Raw genomic sequence first — 8,963 nt, forward strand, 5'->3', positions numbered from 1 at the left:
TGAAGTCTATGAAACAAAACAATGGTCAGCTTACTCACTGTGAACTCTATAAAACAAAACAATATCCATAATGGTACAGCAGTTGCACACATCGATTGATAAGAAACAGCTCTCTAATTGGACTTAAGATAAAGTCAACAAGTCTGAAATCTTACATGGCATGGGAAACCTAACCAGCTACCCAGGGCTAGTAGAGCCATGGGTCATGGAGAAGAATCAATAACCACCACTTCAATAAAACAACAGAATCTGTAACTGCAACATGCTAAATATTTGTCCTGATACCCACAGATAAGGGCAGTCCTCTACTTTCACCAAAGAAACTTCTTTTTGCAATAGCAAAGATCATTATAAAAACCTACAACCAATCAAAATTCAAAGTTGTGGAGCCCAGTCTCAACTGATAAATTCAACTCCTGTGTCTAAGGATCTGGGATCATTTCAGAAGAGGGCCAGAAGAATTATAAAAGCTCCTGATAAAATGTGCTTCTGAAAATGTCAGAAAGTACCTCCAAAAAGTCTCAGCATAACTGCCTAAACATGACCTGAACAATGATGGCAGTAGACATGCTAATGTAGAAAAAGAGAAGCTCAAGAGGTCTCAACACTAGACCAATAAAAACAGGCAACTAAGGAATGCTGAGGACGTACAGCATGGTCTTCCCCAGCAAGTTGGTTATCCAATATCAAATGATCAGCCATGAACACATGTGAAGAATAAATAATAAAAATGCACAGACAGATATTGGGGTTCAAGATGAAGATCAGAGAAGCAAAGCAGCCAGCTAGTAAGTTTCCCTGTGACTGGAAGCTAAATCTCTTCCTCTCCTCAATGTGAGTGGAGACTAATTGTTACATGAGACGCTTTGCATACCTCTCTAGTGTTGGAATTAAAGGTGTGAACTCTGTTTCTTTTTTAGACTGATTCACTAGCATATAGCCTAGGGTATTCTTGGACTCACAGCGATACATCTGCCTCTGTCTCCTGAGTCCTGAGATTAAAGTATGTGCCACAACTGCCCAGCTTCTATGGACTAACTGGTGTGGCTAGCTTTGCATTCTGATCTCCAGTGGATTTACTAAATCTTAAACAATATCTCACCATGCATATGCATAAGTAACATTATAAACTGAACTGGTTTTAGGGTTTGGATGAAGAAAATGGAAGGGGAAATTATATAGTTACATTGTAATTTAAAAATTTTTAAAAACATGTATAAGGGCTGGAGGGATAGCTCAGCCGTTAAAGACTAGGCTCACAACCATAAATAAAAACATGTACAAATCAAAGCTCCTTTCTCCATATATGTGTATATATGCATGTTATATTTTCCTGTTTTGATCTATTAAGGATGAAAAATACTGCTTGGGCATAGGTAATAGAAAGAATCAAATTATGAAATTATTACAATAGCCTTTTATAGTAAACATGATTAATTTGAGCAATATTTGTGTACATAAAATCCTCAGGATCTGTAAAAATTTAATAGTCATAAATGCAGTAGTAAAATACTTTCTACACTTAAATTGGAAAAGTGAAAATTAGGATAAATATCTTGTATGAAGCTTAAGAAAAATTACACTTTAGACACTGAAAGCTAGATTTACTCTGGTTTTTTTCTGACAAAGATAAAAGATAATGATTTTAAATATGTTCATTCATAGTAATTATACTTCAGCAACTCCCTCCATTGCCTTTTGAAATTTACCTTTCCAATGTTCCTGTATCATCTGTTTCCTCATTTCTGTTTCTTTTACCAACAGCTAAAATAAAATCTGTCAAACTGATGTATCTTCAGAAGCTGTTGTTTGTATAATCATCTAAGGCATTGTTGTTTTTTAAGAATATTTCCCTTTGCATAAGAATTTAACTTTTGCCTACATATATCATTCTGCCTCACAGAAATCTAAGATCACCAGGCCCCGTTGAACACACTTGAACTTTCTGAGTCCAAAGATAAATCATGGCGTGAGTGTAGATTTGTCTTAAGTGTACATAAGTGAATTACCTAAAAATCACCAGAGAACATTCTCTCCCATTCTCATTCTCATTCTTAGTTACTTACCAAACATGCCATTTCATAGTTGTATAACCAATATCATGAAAAATAGTCTTCACCACTGAAGAGAACAGCAGTTGGTTATCTAACACCAAATGGCCATCCCTAAAACACATACATTATATATAACTACATGTAACATTATACAAATGGCAGATTGCATTGTATATTTAGGTACACATATTTGAAGATGCAAACACACACAATAACAACAACAGAAAGTATGGGAAAGGGACCATATATTAGAAAGAAGGCTAAGGGAATCCATAGGGTTTTGGTAGGAAGAAAGTAAGGAGAGACATGATGCTACTATATTGTAATCTCAAAGTAAAATAGTTTTAAAACTAAAAAGGCATGTATAATATCTATAAAATCACAATTAAAAACCCAATGACAGAAGTCAAATATCTAAATAAACAAAGAGATATTTCATATTTATGGGTAAGAATTGTCAACATTTTAAAATTGTCAGTTTTTCAGAGTGAGACTGTCTCCAAAAACAAAACCAAAACAGTTATTTGAAACTTTATCTAAAGTTAAATGAAATGGCAATCAAAATCTCATAAAATTCAAGTATTTCATGCATACCAGCAATCATATCCTGAAGTTTCTATAAATGTTAAAGAACTATCTTAAAATTTTTAATAAAGACAATAAAATACATGAAACTAAATCTGCTTATATGATGAACTATAATGGAAAAATTGTGTATACTCTCAAGGTCTTCCAGTGGAAGAGTTATTTTCTTTGCTCTTAATAGTTATACACAACAGACAATTTTATCCCTAATATGCAGGTTATTTCTATTTGTGAGAGCTCATTGTTAAAATCTATCACACCTGAGGATGTTCATGACTACAGGAAGCTATGTTATATAAACAAAACACTAAAAACATGCTCATATTGCCAAACATCCATAGATCTCATGACATTCACATGCTCTTTACTTAATAATAAAGAATTAAATAATCACTTGATTCCAAAGAGAAGAATAGGGAAATTAAAACCATGACATAATAGTAAAAGTTGTCTACACTCCCTCACAATCTTTTCAATCATGGCAGTATCAGTAACATTGATGGTCTGGATGACAGTGGATATGAGGATGACAACATATTTCTGGCAGTATCAGTTCCCAAAATAGAGAATCCCTAAACCATGTGTGGAAAAATTGAGAAACATTCTACAAAATATCTAACCACTACTCACCAAAATTATCTGTAACATCAAAAATGAGGAAAATCAGAGAAAATCACAGGTCAGAGGATGCCAAAGAAATATTAACAAAGTTAAATATAGTATGTGGAAGAAATTCTCAACAAATAAAGGACATTCAGAAAAAAAACAAAAGAAAAAGAAAAGGAATGTAGATTATCATTAGCCACATTGCCCCTACAATAGCCCCTCAACTGTAATAAGTACACTGTGGTGATGGAATGGGTTAAAAACAAAAGACTCTAGGTGAGTAGGTAGCCTGGAGTTTCTCTTCCATTAACCATTATTTGTTGCATGGATTTTGCTAGTTTCTGTATATATATAAAGCTATTTTGGGATACAAAGCACATTTTAATCTCCTTTATCCCTTTTGGTTGGAGTAGCAAATAATCCTCCCCTTTGGATAGAAATTCATTTTGTAAAAAGTGTTTTAGGATTTGACATTTATGTGGAAACTAATTCTCTCAGAGCTCTTCCTTAACTGACATCTTTTCAACTTATCTGAAATTGCTTAGATTTCATAATTTTTGAAGAGTGTGAGCATAACTTCAGTTATTATTTCTTCATTTCACTCTGCTTCTTGTCAATAGATATATTCTCAGTATCATATATTTTGTAAAGGACCCATTTTTTCATTGGCTTCCTTCCTGACAACATTTGTGTAATCTCTTCAGGTTTTCAGGCAAGTTATCAGCCCACAGTGACTAAGGATGCTTATCAAAAGGTGTAAGTAAGAAACATGCATAGCAGAAAAACCTGTATAAATGAGACAAATCAGAAGTAAATGATAATGTGATGATGCATGACCTGGGTTATCCTAATATTTTACCAGCAATTGCTGTGGCCGAGTCCTTGGTGTTCTAAAAAGAGTGAGATCTGGGGTGGTTGTGAAAATGGGTGGTCTTTATTTCCTATGCTAAAATAAGCATCTTGTATACTCATAAATGGTGACCTCATTATGAGAATATTTCTGGATGCAGAAGGAAGAACATAGTTATATGGTTTACCAATGCCACATGAAAAAATTACATTATTAAAAATAAGTAGTAGTAGTTTATTTGCAAGCAGCTTTTATTTGAAAGTGGAGCTTTTAAAATCTATGTTTAGTACTGTGTGTAGCTCAGTAGTCCATCTTTTATCTAGTATGAGTAAGGCCTAGAATTCAGTCTTAAGTAACATAAAAATGCAAGCACACAGGATTAGGCACCAAATCTATACAATTGAGACAGTACATTGTGACCAATAAGTTGCCAGAGGCCTAGAGTTTTTGTTGTTTCTTTCAATATTAACTGTATGATGCATGTCTACGATTTGAATTGTCAGTTTTTTTTACTTTTCTTCTAAAACTTCAAGTGCTGCTATGTCATATGTATATTAAAGGTTTTCATGAGAATTGGTGTATATTTTTTATAATATTTTATAGGCTAATAGGGGAAGTTCAATTCCCTTTTCAATACATACACCTAACACCACAACTGTTCTGGTTCTAACTTCTTCCCTATGCTGTTGAACTCTGTACACCCACTCTCAATTGAATCTTGTGCCTCATGCTCCAAATCACTACTAAAAGTGATTCAACTATTTGGAATACTGTCAAACTGATTACCTGATGAAAATGCTTTACCTGGATGCCTTTCAGGCAAACCTAGCAACATTACAAGTGACTGTATTCTATGATACATTCTATTTCTCTCTCTCTCTCTCTCTCTCTCTCTCTCTCTCTCTCTCTCTCTCTCTCTCTCTCTTTCTCTCAGAAACAGAGAAACTTGCCTAATGGAAATAACTTGTCTGTACTTTTGTGATTTTTTGTATATTCTTATTTGACAGTCCTCATACACTGAAATCAAATTATTGGAGACCAAAATTTTCTATTGTCTCTAAGAAAAACAATATCAAGTACAGTCAAACTCAATATGAGTTTCAATGTGCAGGCAGACATGGTGCTGGAGAAATAATGTAGAGATCCACATCCAGATCCACAGAATGTACAGAGAGAGGGAGAGACAGACAGGCAGACAGACTGACTCACTCTGGGCTTGGCATGGTCTTTGAATCACAAAACCCACTCCCATTGACATATTTGACATACCTTCTCCAATAAGGCCACACCTCCTAATTATTTCAGATAGTACTACTTCATGGTGAATAAGTATTCAAAACTATGAGCTCATGGGGGCCATTCGCATTCAAAGCACCACAACCGTATCAAATTCATTCATTTTTCTGTTCACAATAATTCAGCTTAGGATGTGCAAGACCTAGAGGTAACTATTATGACCACTGTAATCCATGGTAAATTTTAGGAAGATAAACTTTGGCAGGTTGGAATAAGTAATGGTGAAAAGTAAAGCAGTTAACTACTTGCAATTTATCTTTAAATTAAGATTAGTGTAGATGTAAAGAAGAGAGATTAAAAGCTTGATGGGAGTAATAATTCGATGCCATTTTGGCATGTGGAATAGGAAATCAACTATACTGATGTTAATTAGCAGGTATTTCAGATCATATCTGAGGTTTTTGGATGACAAACTCAAGATAATACATTTCAATTTTTTAATGTTTTTCTCTATAGATTTCAAATATCTATATCAAATGAATGGACATGTTAGGCATCTAAGTGAGTAAGATTAGAAACAAACCACCTGGAATATTTACATGGTAAAACTCAATATCATGACAGTTATGCCTCAGGAAGACAAAGAAATGAGACACACATAGTAGCATTCACTGACACCGAGTTAGAGTTTCACATGGTTTAAGAGTCTTGAAAAGTGTTATTATCTTAATGGGTAACCACTAAAAATATAAAAGAATTAATAACTGCACAATTGACATTTTAAAATGCAGTTAGTTCAAATAATGGTAAAATAAAAGTCAAATCTGTGACCTTGGGTGGAAAATATGCTCAGAAATTCACAAGTGAAAATGCCAAGAGTCTGGGTTTGTTTGGCTGTGTGTGTGGTCTGCCTGTCTGTCTGTGTATGTGTATGTGTATGATGTGTATGTGTATTACATGTGTATGTGTGTTTGTGTATGTATGTGTATGTATGTATATGTATATGATGTGTATATATATGTGTGTGTATGTATATGTATATGATGTATATGTGTGTGTATGTATATGTATATGATGTGTATATATATGTGTGTGTATGTATATGTGTGTGTGCATGTATATGTATATGATGTGTATATATATGTGTGCCCCTTCCTTTGTCTTTATTTCTGTGTAGATATGTGAGTCTCTCTGTATTTGTTCTTCCTCCCATCTATCTCTTTCCACTTCTTTCTTTTATACTTTCTGTCTTATTAGCTAACACTGTCAACTTGACACAGTCTACAACCATCTGGAAATGGGTCTTAGTTGATGAATTATTGGCCTGTGATCATGTCTTTGGGAGACTTTCTTGATTTTAGTTGATGTAGAGACAGTCTGAAACTCCATCACTAAACAAGTGTCCCTGAACTGTATATAAAAACTAGATGATTGAGTATAAACCATCCTGAGACCCAGGTAGCATGCCCAAACTTGTCATACTTCCTATACTCTTCAACTGTGAAATGAATTCCTTGATCAGAAATAATGCTGAGTGGGGTAGCCAGCAAGCCTGTTCCTGTATTTACTGCCTCCCTGTCTTCATTTGATTGTGTGAATTAAACAGTGAGTTGATGGTGGACCAGGATCTGTAATCTGAAGTATAAACCCTTTACTCCTCTGAGTTGCTTTTATTCATGGTGTTTGTCACAGCAGCAGGATGAAACTTAGTCAATTTTTTACATTGTCTTTACAATTTTGTGGAACAAAAAAAATTCTTAACACAGAGTCTAAAATAGTCTCTCAACTGAATCAATAACTCTCATGTAAGAAAACTGATGTTAACTTTCACAAATGTGTATCCCATAAAATGTTTCTATGAAATGGAAAATTTGTAATACACACACACACACACACACACACAAGATTTACTAGTCTATTGATGCTGATAGGAACACTTCACTTTGGTTTACTAAAATGTTAAGGACAAAGGATTTTACTCTAATGAAATCACCTAGGAGGCATTTGTTCCCAAAGGAGACACTTAACAACATAAAATTAACTAGGTTGATCACATCAGCTGACAGCAGCTGCAGGGCAGCAATGAGGACACAGGCTGCATCAGCTCAGTATCCTGCTGAACCACAAAAAGCCAGGCAGCTAACTAGGTAAAATAGCTGGGCTCTTGAGGAGGACAGCCTGAGGACATGGAGTCCTGGCTTATTTCTCCAGCCCCATATCTGTTAAATGCTTTAGCAATTAACATCAGGATCATCATATATCACAATACAACAAGCCTCTAGGGACTAGAGTTCCACTATAAAGAGAGGCTTTCTAGTTCAGAGACATTAAATTCTATCATTCATTTTTTTTTCTGAAAAAAAAAAGACATTATTAATTTAATACTCTATTCTGACATTAAGCTGCAACCCGCAGGTATAACTCCTTGGATCTCTAAAATTAATTTATTTTCACATCCGTCATTAACAGTTTGCTAAAATCTTACCATCGTTATAGCAATGAGCAGCTCCTAAAGATCCAACTACATACTCATAAAATTGTGATTACTCCTGTAACCATGCCATCTGGTAGCTAGGTTACAGCCACCTCTAAAAACCTTATTGGAAACTGGCTCCTTTTTTTAGCTTCTTTTTGTTCTGATAATTTGTCACACTGTTATTTTTCATGTTCATTTATAATGATCACCCAGCTTATTTGCTAATATCAGGTAGTACTCTAAGTAGTGCATATTATAATTTATTTTTCAAGTTAGCATACAAAGTAACAGGTATTTTCTAAGATTATTCATATCAGGTTTCTTCCTCCACTCCCACCCCCCATTCTCTCTCTGCTTCTTCTATGCTCCCTCCGTCTCTGAGCAGCATCCCTTAGAAAGCTTCCACATTGCCTGTATGCCATTAATCCCTCTTTCTCCCTCCCACCTCTCTTAATATCTATCTCATGCTGTTTTTATATACACAACACACTCTCTCTCTCTCTCACACACACACACACATACACATACACACACCTAGTTTGAGAGAAAGCTTATGGTGTTTGTCTTTCTAAGTCTGGCTTGTTTCACATCACATAATTTCAAGTTGTATCCATTTTACTTTAGGTAGTGTGATTTTATTTTCTTTATGAACGAACAAAATCTCATCAATAATTATCTAAGTTCTTTTATCTGTGCCTGAATCTCCTGCATCTCAGCTCTGTCTCATGATGCATTGTGTGTACCTTTCTGTATACTCTATGAAAGAACTTGAGTCCACCATGGGTCTCCACTCTACAAGTTGTCTGGAATACACACCACAGGTCAGAAGCACCTGGACCTGGATGGCACTGTATATGCCATTCATGACATCAAAAAAGAGGAACAAAGAGACTGAGAAGATAGAAGTAAGGAAGTACCATGATGCTGAAGACTAAGAATCTGAGATGGCTCACTGACCAGTGGCCTTCTAGTTTCCTTACCAGGTCACTCAGAGGCAGCGTCTAATCTTCTATTTTACCAGCTTCCCAGTGATTTAATATATAAATAGAAAATTTTATTTCTGAGGTGAAAATAAGAATGCATGAGATATTTGTCTCATGGCAGATAATACAATCATAAAATTAATTCTGACTATCTTTTATCTAAATTCCACAAG

This window comes from Phodopus roborovskii, unplaced genomic scaffold (assembly GCF_943737965.1).
Source record: "Phodopus roborovskii unplaced genomic scaffold, PHOROB, whole genome shotgun sequence".
Taxonomy (NCBI): domain Eukaryota; kingdom Metazoa; phylum Chordata; class Mammalia; order Rodentia; family Cricetidae; genus Phodopus; species Phodopus roborovskii.